Source organism: Sycon ciliatum, chromosome 10 (genome assembly GCF_964019385.1).
Source record: "Sycon ciliatum chromosome 10, ocSycCili1.1, whole genome shotgun sequence".
Taxonomy (NCBI): Eukaryota; Metazoa; Porifera; class Calcarea; order Leucosolenida; family Sycettidae; genus Sycon; species Sycon ciliatum.
Window position 1 is genome coordinate 3618838 of NC_088652.1, and position 18984 is coordinate 3637821.

At 46.7% G+C, this 18984-nt stretch overlaps 1 long non-coding RNA gene across 4 annotated transcripts; it reads left to right on the forward strand.

The window, feature by feature from the left end:
• Positions 1–90: 90 nt before the first annotated feature.
• Positions 91–17096, forward strand: LOC135825572 (uncharacterized). Of its 4 annotated transcripts, XR_010555085.1 has the most exons (11): positions 91–221; positions 332–382; positions 2232–2389; positions 3311–3386; positions 3846–4009; positions 4410–4463; positions 11393–11550; positions 12472–12547; positions 13007–13170; positions 13571–13624; positions 15198–15516. It is a non-coding gene; the product is annotated as an uncharacterized LOC135825572 (long non-coding RNA). The 4 variants fall into 4 exon arrangements; XR_010555086.1 differs by lacking the exon at positions 332–382; XR_010555084.1 differs by lacking the exons at positions 91–221; positions 15198–15516 and adding an exon at positions 16989–17096 and having other exon boundaries at positions 237–382.
• Positions 17097–18984: the final 1888 nt, after the last annotated feature.

An 18984-nucleotide genomic window follows, 5' to 3' on the forward strand; every position in this document is an offset into this window, starting at 1 on the left:
AGATGGGCCGCGCGCAGTGCACCCGGCGTGACGTGCACGAGCGAAAAGAACTGAATTAATCCAATCATTGAAATAATTGTTTGCAGAGGCAATTCGCGCAAGGGAGGTATAGGAATTTGATGGCTTGCGAGTGACAGCACGAGCCGAATTTATTGCCCGTGGAAGTACCCACGATAGGAATACACTGTTGGGAACATGGTGGCGCCGCTGACGGTACCTATGTAAGTGGAATTACTTTATTGGAAGTACCCATGACGGGGAAAATAGTCTCTCTAGTATTGTCGGTGAATGGTGATGGTGGTGGTGGCGATGGCTACTTTCCTCTGCTCAGAGAGAACCCCTGCATGTCCTTCGTCGTGATGCGAAAGAGCAGTGGATGCAGGTAAAGGCCGTGTCAGAGAATTTCGCCTAGTGCTGTGGCCAGGGTGAAAATAAATTAGGGCTGAAACGATCATTCAATAACTCCAAGCGATCAACCAATCTCTTTAGCGATGAATATCATTGTAACATAGAAAAATGTGGGCACAAGTTATGCAATCGAGTCCACCAACTAAACCAGATTTCGAATAGTCAGACGTGCACAATCTAGCACAAAACTGACAAGGAGTATGAGTACTGAGACATTGAGATCAATTATAATTGTTGGTTCATAATTATAGATTCTTTCCGGCTGTAGTCGTGCACCTCGAACACAAGACTATGAAGAAATTCCATGATGCCTTTGCTACATTAGCTGTGGCCACCAGTCAAACACTCTAAATATACCCAGGCTACCGCTCAGTGTTTGGTATTCTGTAAACATTTCAGGCAATTGTGTCGACACCTGTAGACATCTGACTGGTCTAAAGCCTAGTTCACATTCGACGTAACACTGACGGTACAGGACGTAAGGGCCTGTCGGGACGGCTGGGGTGAGCTGTAAAATCTTTTACGATTCGTACGACACGACATGCTGCAGTCGTTGCGATGTTCTCCAGCGAACGGCGCGAGTCATAAGGCATAGTCCGTGACGGGGTGACTTTCGGACCTAATTTCTTGTTTTTCGGGACTTCTTTTCAATTATTTCTCCTTGAATGAAGCGAAATCAAATTCACAATACCAGTTTTTCATGGAGACAAAAAAGTAGCCCTGAAAGTTGTGCCATTCGAATAGTAGCCCTAGGAAATGATAAAACAGTTCATCTGTCATTCTCCTAAACTATCCCTAAATACCATAAGTGACATGAGATCTTATCTTGCTAAAATTCAACTCAAGTCGTGTTAGCCATTCTGCGAGTTATCATGGGAAGCGCAGTGTTCGAAATCCTAAAAATTTCCCAGTACGAATCGGGAGTGGATGGCGCACGCCGCCGCCTCCTGTTCTCACTCAAAATGCAGCCGTTTTGTACGCTTGCGTCTCCGTCTATGCCCGTCTACGGTATGAAAAGTTGAACTGATCCAACACTTCCCGTCGCTTCCCGATCCGTACGGTAGTATGGTTGCGTTCCCGTTCCTGGTGTTCACATTGGACGCCGTCAGACCGTCCTGTCGCTTCCCATCGATCCTTACGCCGCGTCCCGTCGAATTTGAACTAGGCTTTATCAATATGAACTAGAGGAGTTCATGTTGTTGTTTCTAGAACGAAGAATCAGGCTTGTCGTCACCCTTTGGCTTGAAGCTCTTATCACCAACTTCCGCAACGAATCAATCGAAAAGATACCGTCTTGACTCCCGATCTCTTTCATAGCCACGCATCAATATTACTGCGCTTGAAAGTACACGATTGCACTCGTATCCACAATTGGATGGAGTGCAAGGGCTAGAATACTGCCACTGGTATGCATGCATGAAAAATCGTTTGCATTCGCTTTGAACACTAACGATTATCGATTGCGCTCTTAAAACGATCGGTTTGCGAGTTATCTGTATACTTGTTTCAGCCCTAAATGCATTGCCCTCGTAGAGGACAGGGATGAGCAGTGATATGAGCAGGGATGTGAGTACTGATGTGCCTTTCGTCATCATATTTTACAGAGAAGACGTCTGCCCCGAATAATAAAATTAATGTAGTAATGATAATGTGTTGCCCTTTCATCTTCTCAGGAGCCCTATGCCTTTGCCTCTTCTCCCCTGGACTGAATGGACTGGACGCTCTGTCCAGTAGTGTCCAGTAAATGATTTGTAGTGTAAGTTAGGGTGCACTCTCTCTTGAGGATTTGCCCACCTTGATGATTGTGCTCTTCGTGTTATTAGAAAATGTCTCTACCTGCCAGGATGGTATAAGAGCACGAACTGAATCACCTGTTGGTGCAGAAGGCTTGGAGGACTGCTTTTGAAACAGTTGTTCAAATTTCCTGCACCTCTTCGTAGCCGTTGTCTGATTGCTGCATTCTGGGGAGACTGAAGTTAAGGTTAGTGAAGCTGCACAGTCCCCGTGGAAATGTTTATGCTGCAACTATTTACTGCTGACATGTATTTATGTATTTCAGGAATCTCCAGAGGGTGAAGGCTTGCTGCAAGCTCCGTCCCTTCAATGTCGTGATACATCCGTAGATCAGTCGTGTGCCTGTCCTGTGCTTTTATGAGCATGCTCCTTTGCACATGCCTTTGTCCTGTGCATGCGTGGGCGCGCGCACGCGCGCGTGTGTGTGTGTGTGTGTGTGTGTGTACGCCAACGACACCGTCCGTGCACATGTGCATGGACGTGAGTTTGTGCGTTTGCCTTTGTTATATGCATACAGTATTATCAATAATTATTTATCATGCCTATACAAGCCTTGCCAGTGTCTCGATAGGAGAAGCAGATACATGATTACACCACTTGGGTTTTGACCTTCTTTGGCCGGGGCGAATGTCGAAGGAAAGACTCCCTCTGGGCCAAGGTGTTGGCGACAGTTGAGAGTTGTCCTCTATTTTGCAGCGGGGGACAGCATGGCATATTTGGTGCCGGAAAGAGTGCAGTTGCACTTTTCATGTTACTGTAAAATTTGCTAGGTCAATCCCTTGAAGCTGGAGACTGCTGATACTGCTGCTCAAACGGCTGCTGCTGTTACTCTCTGCTGCTACCATGGTCGTTGCTTTGTATCAATGGCGAAAATTCTCAGATGAGCTTTGGGTCCGGGCACTAGAACCCTGCTGCTGCCTCTGCAGCAGTTGTAGAAAGTTTTATAATACCAGTGTCGATGGTGAACTTCTGCTCTTTTTTTTATCCCAGACACTTTGTGCTCAAGAGACTGTTAGGTCTTTGTGGTGTTGTCGTTGCTGTTTGGTTATACTAGTTGGCGTCTGTTTGGAAATATATTGTGCTTTTCTGTGTGTTCATGTGAACGTAGAAGCCCTCACCGAAACCAACACTACGTTGCTGTGTTGTTTTCTTCCAAGGTCGGGCACAGTAAAGGAGACGACTCTGTGAGTATATTCGCAGATGAACTTTGGGTTAATAGAATGCAGGTGCTGCTGCTCTTGTGCCAGGCTGTTGGTGTCAATGATGGGGTGGATCATGCTTTCTCTTTATATACCTTTTGTATATTTGTGTGTAATTAGGAGCACATACCAACACGTAATCTTTCTAAAGCCTAGTTCTCTTTCGACGCAACGCTGACGGTACGGGACGTAAGGGCCTGTGACGGCTGAGGTGAGCTGTAAAATCTTGTACAATTCGTACGACACGACATACTCCAGTCTTTGCGATGTTCAACAGCGAATGGTGCGAGTCATAAGGCACAGTCCGTGACGGGGTGACCGTCCCGGCGTTTCCCGTCGATCCTTATGTCGCGTCCCGTTGCGCCCCGTCGAATGTGAACTGGGCTTAACAATGGCATGGAGACAGTTTCAATTGCAGTTTAATGTTACTGCACTGCACTGCAGGTATCAAGGCACTACCCAGAGGGAGGATGTTGGCCTTCTCCTGATGGGAAAATGTCTTCTTTCTCATGGCGTGGCCAGGACTGCACTGACCCTACCATCCACTCTACCTCTCCGGAAAGGGACTTGACAACCAGTCAAGATGGATGTGCAGAGATATACCAGCGGTAAGTCACATGCTTAGGATATCCACTTGATGAAGGAAGGACAGGTGCTCAACTACTACACCAAAATGTGAGCATAAGGAGATGGGCTGATGGGTCATGGGTGGGTGACAGGTCTTTGCCCGGTTGCTGGAGTATAACAACCTGGGTCTTTGATTGGTTTAGGACAGGTCTTTGCCCGGTTGCTGGAGTATAACAACCTGGGTCTTTGATTGGTTTAGAAGCGGTCCGCTCTATTTGGGGTGCCATCCTCAATTAGACGGGCAGTGAAGATCTTGCAGGATCAATCGCACATGTAGAATATGGACATGTGGATGCGGGCAGCAGATCTGTAATTTCCAGTATCAAAGTTCAGTTGTATTTGCTTTTCTTTATTTTCTATTTGTGATGTTGTTCACTGCAGCTTCTAGCATTAACTGCCAATTTGCACTGACGCAGCAAGACTCCCAACAGTCAAGTATGTTTCATTGCATGCACTAGGATTACAGTAGAATGCCGATTATCCGAATGTCAACTGTCCAAACGGTCAATTATCCGAAATTCCTGTTTGCACTGAATTCAATTCAATAAGTCGACTTATACCGGTAAAATATGGTAACAGCGGGACTGTAGGGTGTGGCATTTCCATGATACAGTGGAAAATTTCACGATTTTTGGTGCAAACATAGGTCGGACGCTGCTCGATTGGATATACAATGCAGGTTCTTGGAACCACGGACACGACTCTTCGATTCAAGGATCACAACACTTCGGGATCTTAACGTTTTAGGTCCGGGAGCTGTTCGCGGTTTTGTCGCTTGTCACGGTTGTGGACTCATCGTTGTAGCATAAATGAGGCTGGACTATTCCAAGCGGAAAACTAAAAATATTTCCTTCTCAAAGCACAATCACCGGCCCGGAGGAGCACACCTTCTCTAACTACATACCGGGTGCAGTACATGACACGTCCGTGTATTGACTAGTCTCTTGTACATTAATTTTAGATCTACCACACGACTCGCGTAGCGCTAGCACAGCAGTGCGGGTGTAGTCATGTACTACTACTACTACAGTACTGCCGGGCGCCGAAGAACGGACCGCCGATGAACGGCCAGGCTATGATTTCGCTATTTTTTAAGAACGGTCTAGGTAGAAACGTGATGTACAATATGAATATGATGTACACTCAGCCGTATAACTCTGCATAAATGTACATGTAAGACTGTACCATCGAATATGAACGAAACTGCTGTGTTCGCCAAAAATAAGAACGGGCTAGGCTAGAACCCTGACCCCGTTCTTCGGTGCGCGGCAGTACTGTAGTGTAGTGTTCCGTATGTTTGTTGACTATGGCATGCACGCAGAAGCCAGCGGATGTAAAAAGTCCAACTCGGAAACGGCTAAAAACGGGGTATCCTCAAATTTTGCCGAGCTGAAAATCACAGGGTACGTAGGGCTTGTAACAGTGAGTCGAATGCTCTTGGTCCGAAGAAGCTGCGACAGATGGTTCTCAAATCGAACGCGTTTCGAATATTGGCCATTTTGCACACAAATAGATGGTGTGGCTACCTGGCTGCACACTGTGACCTTATCACCTGGATCAGGTAGACTGCGTGCTCGCTTTCGCTCATTTTCGATTGGGCGTATCTGACGAACCATGGACCGCAGCCTCCTCGGAAAAGAACATTCGACTCAGCGCCCCAAACTCTACGGGTCCTGAAATTAAAAAAATTCAGCAGACTTCCCCTCTAATACGTAAGGCAGAACTTATTACAGTCCTTGATTAGAAGTTGACATATTCTTGTACGAATCCGGTGGCAGCCACAACAATGTCTTTTGTGAAAAATGTATGCAAGCCTTTTAAAAAGCATCTCCCACCAGGCATTCGATCGAATTTTTCATGGCGTGGAGATTTGTTACGGCGTGAACCGATGCTTGGCGTGTAGAATTTGCTTTTTGATGTGTTCTTTGGAAGATGCAGTCTTAAAAATGGTGTGGATGTCTTTGTTTCTGTCCTTCTGCTGTCCTCGTAGAAAGAATAATATAGACGTGCAGAAAATGTAGGAGAGCGATGACATCAGAAGGACACTCTCAGGTTCAGGGTACCTGTACTGCCCCAATAAATTGGGTCAGATCCCAAAACGAGGTTGGCCGAAGCAAAAAAAATAGAAGAGCCTGCCTTGAATTGAATATGAGGAAGAAGAAGAAGACAAAGAAAGAAAAAGAGTAGGAATTTGCTTGTGTAAACTTTGTTTCCTCTGTCTAGGCTGCCATCGCATTATAGCAGCCAACAGTGTGTGTGTGTGTGTGTGTGTGTGTGTGTGTGTGTGTGTGTGTGTGTGTGTGTGTGTGTGTGTGTGTGTGTGTGTGTGTGTGTGTGTGTGTGTGTGTGTGTGTGTGTGTGTGTGTGTGTGTGTGTGTGTGTGTGTGTGTGTGTGTGTGTGTGTGTGTGTGTGTGTGTGTGTGTGTGTGTGTGTGTGTGTGTGTGTGTGTGTGTGTGTGTGTGTGTGTGTGTGTGTGTGTGTGTGTGTGTGTGTGTGTGTGTGTGTGTGTGTGTGTGTGTGTGTGTGTGTGTGTGTGTGTGTGTGTGTGTGTGTGTGTGTGTGTGTGTGTGTGTGTGTGTGTGTGTGTGTGTGTGTGTGTGTGTGTGTGTGTGTGTGTGTGTGTGTGTGTGTGTGTGTGTGTGTGTGTGTGTGTGTGTGTGTGTGTGTGTGTGTGTGTGTGTGTGTGTGTGTGTGTGTGTGTGTGTGTGTGTGTGTGTGTGTGTGTGTGTGTGTGTGTGTGTGTGTGTGTGTGTGTGTGTGTGTGTGTGTGTGTGTGTGTGTGTGTGTGTGTGTGTGTGTGTGTGTGTGTGTGTGTGTGTGTGTGTGTGTGTGTGTGTGTGTGTGTGTGTGTGTGTGTGTGTGTGTGTGTGTGTGTGTGTGTGTGTGTGTGTGTGTGTGTGTGTGTGTGTGTGTGTGTGTGTGTGTGTGTGTGTGTGTGTGTGTGTGTGTGTGTGTGTGTGTGTGTGTGTGTGTGTGTGTGTGTGTGTGTGTGTGTGTGTGTGTGTGTGTGTGTGTGTGTGTGTGTGTGTGTGTGTGTGTGTGTGTGTGTGTGTGTGTGTGTGTGTGTGTGTGTGTGTGTGTGTGTGTGTGTGTGTGTGTGTGTGTGTGTGTGTGTGTGTGTGTGTGTGTGTGTGTGTGTGTGTGTGTGTGTGTGTGTGTGTGTGTGTGTGTGTGTGTGTGTGTGTGTGTGTGTGTGTGTGTGTGTGTGTGTGTGTGTGTGTGTGTGTGTGTGTGTGTGTGTGTGTGTGTGTGTGTGTGTGTGTGTGTGTGTGTGTGTGTGTGTGTGTGTGTGTGTGTGTGTGTGTGTGTGTGTGTGTGTGTGTGTGTGTGTGTGTGTGTGTGTGTGTGTGTGTGTGTGTGTGTGTGTGTGTGTGTGTGTGTGTGTGTGTGTGTGTGTGTGTGTGTGTGTGTGTGTGTGTGTGTGTGTGTGTGTGTGTGTGTGTGTGTGTGTGTGTGTGTGTGTGTGTGTGTGTGTGTGTGTGTGTGTGTGTGTGTGTGTGTGTGTGTGTGTGTGTGTGTGTGTGTGTGTGTGTGTGTGTGTGTGTGTGTGTGTGTGTGTGTGTGTGTGTGTGTGTGTGTGTGTGTGTGTGTGTGTGTGTGTGTGCATATGTGTGTGTGTGTTTGCGTCTGTGTGCACACGCTTGTGTGTGTGTGTGTGTGTGTGTGTGTGTGTTTGCATGTGTGTATATTCTGCTAATCTTGACTTAAATTTCCACATCTGGGCATATTGTGTTCTGCATGTGAATTTATCTTCATTAACTTGTGCACTACGTTCCTTTCTTCACGTTACGGCACTTTAGTATCGTTTTACTTGAACATCATACTCTCGCCCAACTTTGTTTCACCAACAAAGGTTTATTCTCCAAAGTATTTCTAATTGATTGTGTATGAGTTTCATACTACTGTCAGGGGCGTCGGAAGGTATTTTAGTGTGGTACGGTCAGCCATCTGAAGTACAATTGACTCGTGGGGGAGTGGTGGCTGAGCCGAAAATTTTGGAATTTTAGATCCCAGATCAGTGTATTTTGTTGACTCACGGGTATTTGGGGCAAAAAGTGGTACGGTCAATACCGTAGTGACCGTACCGGTCAATACCGTAGTGACCGTACCGTGTGCGACGCCCCTGACTGTTGGAATCCACCAGCTGTGTTTCCTTGAGGGGCGTATCCTTACCTGGGATGTGTTTTCTCATTCCCGGCAGCAGAAAGAGCTCTACAATATGTATATAATTTAAGAATAGAATTTGATGTACAGGAGAGTGCCGATTATCCCCACCCCTCGGGACGCGGGCTGTCTCCAGAGGGTTCAGATGAGAAGAATGTTCGGATAAGAGAGCAGTCACACATCTATCTAAATCATGCATATTCCAGCATGTTTTCATCATTTTCGTTCTCTTCAGCAGTGAAACAGGAACTAGGTGCACTCATGCTCCTCTAAATTAATGACACTATTATTACACATTTTGACTCAAACCTGTTTTAATACATCTTGTGAATCGCTTCAATGGTGCCCCGAGCGACGAAAATCACTAACTTTGAAACTCATCTTCTACCCCTCAATTAAATGCAAGCAATTATTTTGGATAATTAATCATTTGGATAGTTGACATTAGGATAATCGGCACATTGTGTGTGATGGGGGGGGGGGGGGAGGAAGAGGAGGAGGCTGCGAGAGGCCGTGGTGGACGTGTACCGGCTTGTGCACAGCCTGGAAATAGCCTCACTTTAGATGTATGCACATTCAAACGGTGGATGCTTCCCGCCATCCTTTTCCCCCTCTTTTTCCTTTTCCCGCCATTCTTTACCCCCTCTTTTTCAATTTCCCGCTCTTCTTTTCCCCCTCTTTTTCCCCCTTTTTCTCCCTTTTCTGCGAGAAGATTAGCCCCCTCCTTCAAAGGATGCGACGGGCCCGTCTTCCCCCCAGATGAAACAGATGAAACAAGATGAAACGAGATGAAACGAGATGAAACAAGATGAAACAAGATGAAACGCCAATGTACGGGCGCAGATGGGGCCGAGATGAAACGAAATGAAACAAGATGAAACAAGATGAAACAAGATGAAACAAGATGAAACCAAAATGAAACTCGAAGTACGGGCGTAGATGGGCCGCGAATGAAACAAGATGAAACAAGATGAAACAATGTACGGGCGGAGATGGGCCGCGCGCAGTGCACCCGGCGTGACGTGCACGAGCGAAAAGAACTGAATTAATCCAATCATTGAAATAATTGTTTGCAGAGGCAATTCGCGCAAGGGAGGTATAGGAATTTGATGGCTTGCGAGTGACAGCACGAGCCGAATTTATTGCCCGTGGAAGTACCCACGATAGGAATACACTGTTGGGAACATGGTGGCGCCGCTGACGGTACCTATGTAAGTGGAATTACTTTATTGGAAGTACCCATGACGGGGAAAATAGTCTCTCTAGTATTGTCGGTGAATGGTGATGGTGGTGGTGGCGATGGCTACTTTCCTCTGCTCAGAGAGAACCCCTGCATGTCCTTCGTCGTGATGCGAAAGAGCAGTGGATGCAGGTAAAGGCCGTGTCAGAGAATTTCGCCTAGTGCTGTGGCCAGGGTGAAAATAAATTAGGGCTGAAACGATCATTCAATAACTCCAAGCGATCAACCAATCTCTTTAGGAAAAATGTGGGCACAAGTTATGCAATCGAGTCCACCAACTAAACCAGATTTCGAATAGTCAGACGTGCACAATCTAGCACAAAACTGACAAGGAGTATGAGTACTGAGACATTGAGATCAATTATAATTGTTGGTTCATAATTATAGATTCTTTCCGGCTGTAGTCGTGCACCTCGAACACAAGACTATGAAGAAATTCCATGATGCCTTTGCTACATTAGCTGTGGCCACCAGTCAAACACTCTAAATATACCCAGGCTACCGCTCAGTGTTTGGTATTCTGTAAACATTTCAGGCAATTGTGTCGACACCTGTAGACATCTGACTGGTCTAAAGCCTAGTTCACATTCGACGTAACACTGACGGTACAGGACGTAAGGGCCTGTCGGGACGGCTGGGGTGAGCTGTAAAATCTTTTACGATTCGTACGACACGACATGCTGCAGTCGTTGCGATGTTCTCCAGCGAACGGCGCGAGTCATAAGGCATAGTCCGTGACGGGGTGACTTTCGGACCTAATTTCTTGTTTTTCGGGACTTCTTTTCAATTATTTCTCCTTGAATGAAGCGAAATCAAATTCACAATACCAGTTTTTCATGGAGACAAAAAAGTAGCCCTGAAAGTTGTGCCATTCGAATAGTAGCCCTAGGAAATGATAAAACAGTTCATCTGTCATTCTCCTAAACTATCCCTAAATACCATAAGTGACATGAGATCTTATCTTGCTAAAATTCAACTCAAGTCGTGTTAGCCATTCTGCGAGTTATCATGGGAAGCGCAGTGTTCGAAATCCTAAAAATTTCCCAGTACGAATCGGGAGTGGATGGCGCACGCCGCCGCCTCCTGTTCTCACTCAAAATGCAGCCGTTTTGTACGCTTGCGTCTCCGTCTATGCCCGTCTACGGTATGAAAAGTTGAACTGATCCAACACTTCCCGTCGCTTCCCGATCCGTACGGTAGTATGGTTGCGTTCCCGTTCCTGGTGTTCACATTGGACGCCGTCAGACCGTCCTGTCGCTTCCCATCGATCCTTACGCCGCGTCCCGTCGAATTTGAACTAGGCTTTATCAATATGAACTAGAGGAGTTCATGTTGTTGTTTCTAGAACGAAGAATCAGGCTTGTCGTCACCCTTTGGCTTGAAGCTCTTATCACCAACTTCCGCAACGAATCAATCGAAAAGATACCGTCTTGACTCCCGATCTCTTTCATAGCCACGCATCAATATTACTGCGCTTGAAAGTACACGATTGCACTCGTATCCACAATTGGATGGAGTGCAAGGGCTAGAATACTGCCACTGGTATGCATGCATGAAAAATCGTTTGCATTCGCTTTGAACACTAACGATTATCGATTGCGCTCTTAAAACGATCGGTTTGCGAGTTATCTGTATACTTGTTTCAGCCCTAAATGCATTGCCCTCGTAGAGGACAGGGATGAGCAGTGATATGAGCAGGGATGTGAGTACTGATGTGCCTTTCGTCATCATATTTTACAGAGAAGACGTCTGCCCCGAATAATAAAATTAATGTAGTAATGATAATGTGTTGCCCTTTCATCTTCTCAGGAGCCCTATGCCTTTGCCTCTTCTCCCCTGGACTGAATGGACTGGACGCTCTGTCCAGTAGTGTCCAGTAAATGATTTGTAGTGTAAGTTAGGGTGCACTCTCTCTTGAGGATTTGCCCACCTTGATGATTGTGCTCTTCGTGTTATTAGAAAATGTCTCTACCTGCCAGGATGGTATAAGAGCACGAACTGAATCACCTGTTGGTGCAGAAGGCTTGGAGGACTGCTTTTGAAACAGTTGTTCAAATTTCCTGCACCTCTTCGTAGCCGTTGTCTGATTGCTGCATTCTGGGGAGACTGAAGTTAAGGTTAGTGAAGCTGCACAGTCCCCGTGGAAATGTTTATGCTGCAACTATTTACTGCTGACATGTATTTATGTATTTCAGGAATCTCCAGAGGGTGAAGGCTTGCTGCAAGCTCCGTCCCTTCAATGTCGTGATACATCCGTAGATCAGTCGTGTGCCTGTCCTGTGCTTTTATGAGCATGCTCCTTTGCACATGCCTTTGTCCTGTGCATGCGTGGGCGCGCGCACGCGCGCGTGTGTGTGTGTGTGTGTGTGTGTGTACGCCAACGACACCGTCCGTGCACATGTGCATGGACGTGAGTTTGTGCGTTTGCCTTTGTTATATGCATACAGTATTATCAATAATTATTTATCATGCCTATACAAGCCTTGCCAGTGTCTCGATAGGAGAAGCAGATACATGATTACACCACTTGGGTTTTGACCTTCTTTGGCCGGGGCGAATGTCGAAGGAAAGACTCCCTCTGGGCCAAGGTGTTGGCGACAGTTGAGAGTTGTCCTCTATTTTGCAGCGGGGGACAGCATGGCATATTTGGTGCCGGAAAGAGTGCAGTTGCACTTTTCATGTTACTGTAAAATTTGCTAGGTCAATCCCTTGAAGCTGGAGACTGCTGATACTGCTGCTCAAACGGCTGCTGCTGTTACTCTCTGCTGCTACCATGGTCGTTGCTTTGTATCAATGGCGAAAATTCTCAGATGAGCTTTGGGTCCGGGCACTAGAACCCTGCTGCTGCCTCTGCAGCAGTTGTAGAAAGTTTTATAATACCAGTGTCGATGGTGAACTTCTGCTCTTTTTTTTATCCCAGACACTTTGTGCTCAAGAGACTGTTAGGTCTTTGTGGTGTTGTCGTTGCTGTTTGGTTATACTAGTTGGCGTCTGTTTGGAAATATATTGTGCTTTTCTGTGTGTTCATGTGAACGTAGAAGCCCTCACCGAAACCAACACTACGTTGCTGTGTTGTTTTCTTCCAAGGTCGGGCACAGTAAAGGAGACGACTCTGTGAGTATATTCGCAGATGAACTTTGGGTTAATAGAATGCAGGTGCTGCTGCTCTTGTGCCAGGCTGTTGGTGTCAATGATGGGGTGGATCATGCTTTCTCTTTATATACCTTTTGTATATTTGTGTGTAATTAGGAGCACATACCAACACGTAATCTTTCTAAAGCCTAGTTCTCTTTCGACGCAACGCTGACGGTACGGGACGTAAGGGCCTGTGACGGCTGAGGTGAGCTGTAAAATCTTGTACAATTCGTACGACACGACATACTCCAGTCTTTGCGATGTTCAACAGCGAATGGTGCGAGTCATAAGGCACAGTCCGTGACGGGGTGACCGTCCCGGCGTTTCCCGTCGATCCTTATGTCGCGTCCCGTTGCGCCCCGTCGAATGTGAACTGGGCTTAACAATGGCATGGAGACAGTTTCAATTGCAGTTTAATGTTACTGCACTGCACTGCAGGTATCAAGGCACTACCCAGAGGGAGGATGTTGGCCTTCTCCTGATGGGAAAATGTCTTCTTTCTCATGGCGTGGCCAGGACTGCACTGACCCTACCATCCACTCTACCTCTCCGGAAAGGGACTTGACAACCAGTCAAGATGGATGTGCAGAGATATACCAGCGGTAAGTCACATGCTTAGGATATCCACTTGATGAAGGAAGGACAGGTGCTCAACTACTACACCAAAATGTGAGCATAAGGAGATGGGCTGATGGGTCATGGGTGGGTGACAGGTCTTTGCCCGGTTGCTGGAGTATAACAACCTGGGTCTTTGATTGGTTTAGGACAGGTCTTTGCCCGGTTGCTGGAGTATAACAACCTGGGTCTTTGATTGGTTTAGAAGCGGTCCGCTCTATTTGGGGTGCCATCCTCAATTAGACGGGCAGTGAAGATCTTGCAGGATCAATCGCACATGTAGAATATGGACATGTGGATGCGGGCAGCAGATCTGTAATTTCCAGTATCAAAGTTCAGTTGTATTTGCTTTTCTTTATTTTCTATTTGTGATGTTGTTCACTGCAGCTTCTAGCATTAACTGCCAATTTGCACTGACGCAGCAAGACTCCCAACAGTCAAGTATGTTTCATTGCATGCACTAGGATTACAGTAGAATGCCGATTATCCGAATGTCAACTGTCCAAACGGTCAATTATCCGAAATTCCTGTTTGCACTGAATTCAATTCAATAAGTCGACTTATACCGGTAAAATATGGTAACAGCGGGACTGTAGGGTGTGGCATTTCCATGATACAGTGGAAAATTTCACGATTTTTGGTGCAAACATAGGTCGGACGCTGCTCGATTGGATATACAATGCAGGTTCTTGGAACCACGGACACGACTCTTCGATTCAAGGATCACAACACTTCGGGATCTTAACGTTTTAGGTCCGGGAGCTGTTCGCGGTTTTGTCGCTTGTCACGGTTGTGGACTCATCGTTGTAGCATAAATGAGGCTGGACTATTCCAAGCGGAAAACTAAAAATATTTCCTTCTCAAAGCACAATCACCGGCCCGGAGGAGCACACCTTCTCTAACTACATACCGGGTGCAGTACATGACACGTCCGTGTATTGACTAGTCTCTTGTTATTGACTAGTCTCTTGTACATTAATTTTAGATCTACCACACGACTCGCGTAGCGCTAGCACAGCAGTGCGGGTGTAGTCATGTACTACTACTACTACAGTACTGCCGGGCGCCGAAGAACGGACCGCCGATGAACGGCCAGGCTATGATTTCGCTATTTTTTAAGAACGGTCTAGGTAGAAACGTGATGTACAATATGAATATGATGTACACTCAGCCGTATAACTCTGCATAAATGTACATGTAAGACTGTACCATCGAATATGAACGAAACTGCTGTGTTCGCCAAAAATAAGAACGGGCTAGGCTAGAACCCTGACCCCGTTCTTCGGTGCGCGGCAGTACTGTAGTGTAGTGTTCCGTATGTTTGTTGACTATGGCATGCACGCAGAAGCCAGCGGATGTAAAAAGTCCAACTCGGAAACGGCTAAAAACGGGGTATCCTCAAATTTTGCCGAGCTGAAAATCACAGGGTACGTAGGGCTTGTAACAGTGAGTCGAATGCTCTTGGTCCGAAGAAGCTGCGACAGATGGTTCTCAAATCGAACGCGTTTCGAATATTGGCCATTTTGCACACAAATAGATGGTGTGGCTACCTGGCTGCACACTGTGACCTTATCACCTGGATCAGGTAGACTGCGTGCTCGCTTTCGCTCATTTTCGATTGGGCGTATCTGACGAACCATGGACCGCAGCCTCCTCGGAAAAGAACATTCGACTCAGCGCCCCAAACTCTACGGGTCCTGAAATTAAAAAAATTCAGCAGACTTCCCCTCTAATACGTAAGGCAGAACTTATTACAGTCCTTGATTAGAAGTTGACATATTCTTGTACGAATCCGGTGGCAGCCACAACAATGTCTTTTGTGAAAAATGTATGCAAGCCTTTTAAAAAGCATCTCCCACCAGGCATTCGATCGAATTTTTCATGGCGTGGAGATTTGTTACGGCGTGAACCGATGCTTGGCGTGTAGAATTTGCTTTTTGATGTGTTCTTTGGAAGATGCAGTCTTAAAAATGGTGTGGATGTCTTTGTTTCTGTCCTTCTGCTGTCCTCGTAGAAAGAATAATATAGACGTGCAGAAAATGTAGGAGAGCGATGACATCAGAAGGACACTCTCAGGTTCAGGGTACCTGTACTGCCCCAATAAATTGGGTCAGATCCCAAAACGAGGTTGGCCGAAGCAAAAAAAATAGAAGAGCCTGCCTTGAATTGAATATGAGGAAGAAGAAGAAGACAAAGAAAGAAAAAGAGTAGGAATTTGCTTGTGTAAACTTTGTTTCCTCTGTCTAGGCTGCCATCGCATTATAGCAGCCAACAGTGTGTGTGTGTGTGTGTGTGTGTGTGTGTGTGTGTGTGTGTGTGTGTGTGTGTGTGTGTGTGTGTGTGTGTGTGTGTGTGTGTGTGTGTGTGTGTGTGTGTGTGTGTGTGTGTGTGTGTGTGTGTGTGTGTGTGTGTGTGTGTGTGTGTGTGTGTGTGTGTGTGTGTGTGTGTGTGTGTGTGTGTGTGTGTGTGTGTGTGTGTGTGTGTGTGTGTGTGTGTGTGTGTGTGTGTGTGTGTGTGTGTGTGTGTGTGTGTGTGTGTGTGTGTGTGTGTGTGTGTGTGTGTGTGTGTGTGTGTGTGTGTGTGTGTGTGTGTGTGTGTGTGTGTGTGTGTGTGTGTGTGTGTGTGTGTGTGTGTGTGTGTGTGTGTGTGTGTGTGTGTGTGTGTGTGTGTGTGTGTGTGTGTGTGTGTGTGTGTGTGTGTGTGTGTGTGTGTGTGTGTGTGTGTGTGTGTGTGTGTGTGTGTGTGTGTGTGTGTGTGTGTGTGTGTGTGTGTGTGTGTGTGTGTGTGTGTGTGTGTGTGTGTGTGTGTGTGTGTGTGTGTGTGTGTGTGTGTGTGTGTGTGTGTGTGTGTGTGTGTGTGTGTGTGTGTGTGTGTGTGTGTGTGTGTGTGTGTGTGTGTGTGTGTGTGTGTGTGTGTGTGTGTGTGTGTGTGTGTGTGTGTGTGTGTGTGTGTGTGTGTGTGTGTGTGTGTGTGTGTGTGTGTGTGTGTGTGTGTGTGTGTGTGTGTGTGTGTGTGTGTGTGTGTGTGTGTGTGTGTGTGTGTGTGTGTGTGTGTGTGTGTGTGTGTGTGTGTGTGTGTGTGTGTGTGTGTGTGTGTGTGTGTGTGTGTGTGTGTGTGTGTGTGTGTGTGTGTGTGTGTGTGTGTGTGTGTGTGTGTGTGTGTGTGTGTGTGTGTGTGTGTGTGTGTGTGTGTGTGTGTGTGTGTGTGTGTGTGTGTGTGTGTGTGTGTGTGTGTGTGTGTGTGTGTGTGTGTGTGTGTGTGTGTGTGTGTGTGTGTGTGTGTGTGTGTGTGTGTGTGTGTGTGTGTGTGTGTGTGTGTGTGTGTGTGTGTGTGTGTGTGTGTGTGTGTGTGTGTGTGTGTGTGTGTGTGTGTGTGTGTGTGTGTGTGTGTGTGTGTGTGTGTGTGTGTGTGTGTGTGTGTGTGTGTGTGTGTGTGTGTGTGTGTGTGTGTGTGTGTGTGTGTGTGTGTGTGTGTGTGTGTGTGTGTGTGTGTGTGTGTGTGTGTGTGTGTGTGTGTGTGTGTGTGTGTGTGTGTGTGTGTGTGTGTGTGTGTGTGTGTGTGTGTGTGTGTGTGTGTGTGTGTGTGTGTGTGTGTGTGTGTGTGTGTGTGCATATGTGTGTGTGTGTTTGCGTCTGTGTGCACACGCTTGTGTGTGTGTGTGTGTGTGTGTGTGTGTGTTTGCATGTGTGTATATTCTGCTAATCTTGACTTAAATTTCCACATCTGGGCATATTGTGTTCTGCATGTGAATTTATCTTCATTAACTTGTGCACTACGTTCCTTTCTTCACGTTACGGCACTTTAGTATCGTTTTACTTGAACATCATACTCTCGCCCAACTTTGTTTCACCAACAAAGGTTTATTCTCCAAAGTATTTCTAATTGATTGTGTATGAGTTTCATACTACTGTCAGGGGCGTCGGAAGGTATTTTAGTGTGGTACGGTCAGCCATCTGAAGTACAATTGACTCGTGGGGGAGTGGTGGCTGAGCCGAAAATTTTGGAATTTTAGATCCCAGATCAGTGTATTTTGTTGACTCACGGGTATTTGGGGCAAAAAGTGGTACGGTCAATACCGTAGTGACCGTACCGGTCAATACCGTAGTGACCGTACCGTGTGCGACGCCCCTGACTGTTGGAATCCACCAGCTGTGTTTCCTTGAGGGGCGTATCCTTACCTGGGATGTGTTTTCTCATTCCCGGCAGCAGAAAGAGCTCTACAATATGTATATAATTTAAGAATAGAATTTGATGTACAGGAGAGTGCCGATTATCCCCACCCCTCGGGACGCGGGCTGTCTCCAGAGGGTTCAGATGAGAAGAATGTTCGGATAAGAGAGCAGTCACACATCTATCTAAATCATGCATATTCCAGCATGTTTTCATCATTTTCGTTCTCTTCAGCAGTGAAACAGGAACTAGGTGCACTCATGCTCCTCTAAATTAATGACACTATTATTACACATTTTGACTCAAACCTGTTTTAATACATCTTGTGAATCGCTTCAATGGTGCCCCGAGCGACGAAAATCACTAACTTTGAAACTCATCTTCTACCCCTCAATTAAATGCAAGCAATTATTTTGGATAATTAATCATTTGGATAGTTGACATTAGGATAATCGGCACATTGTGTGTGATGGGGGGGGGGGGGGAGGAAGAGGAGGAGGCTGCGAGAGGCCGTGGTGGACGTGTACCGGCTTGTGCACAGCCTGGAAATAGCCTCACTTTAGATGTATGCACATTCAAACGGTGGATGCTTCCCGCCATCCTTTTCCCCCTCTTTTTCCTTTTCCCGCCATTCTTTACCCCCTCTTTTTCAATTTCCCGCTCTTCTTTTCCCCCTCTTTTTCCCCCTTTTTCTCCCTTTTCTGCGAGAAGATTAGCCCCCTCCTTGCGCAATAGCTCTAGCTGTTCTCGTTCTTAGACCACCCACTGCAAGGTGATACCATCGTTGCATTTATAAAGTGCTGTACATTGTTACACACTGATACAACAATGCTTGTGTATGGCCAGCTCTCTGTCTGGCTCGCTTTACTGGATTCTACTATTTCTAGACTGTATTCTTCTGGCTCACTTCAGGCTCGACTCGCATTGCAAACTTCTGTTGTTATTGTGTTTCCAACTAACCAACTACTAAAGAAGAAGACTACTGAAGACTAGCCGAAAGGAAAAGCACCATGGTATAATATACAGCAGGGCAACATAAAGGCACAGCAGGCCGAGCAGGGCACATGTGAAACCAGAGACCCGGACCCGTCGAAGCATGCAAATGAGGGCCGCTCTATCGCCTGACATGAATGCATACAAAGAGAGCGTAAGCAGACAGCATTGTCGTGCACTAAGATGCCGACTCGCGTGACCGTAACACAGCACGACAATGAACATGACAGTCAGACTACTCCAGACATGAATGCATACAAACCAGTTTACATGACCATGCGTGCACATCTCCCCCTTCACTCACGAAATGGCATATGAGTGAGTACATGAGCAAGGCAGTGCAGCAGCAAGAATGAGCGCACCGGAAGGCAGCATGTGGAAAGTGCAGACGGACAACCACAAGAGAAAACATCAGACACAGCAGAAAAGACTAGAGACAGCACACCAGTGTCAGAGCACCAGCACTCTAACTAACAGAACAGCGCAGCTAACTGTCTGTCTCGATCGGGCGTCGCCTCACTCCACCGGGAGCGGAATGAGGCGTTGGATGGCTCGCCGGTAGATCTTGCCCCGGATCTCAACATCCACCACCCTGACGCAACTGTCTGGTCCGGGGAAGACACGCCTCACCCTGCCCA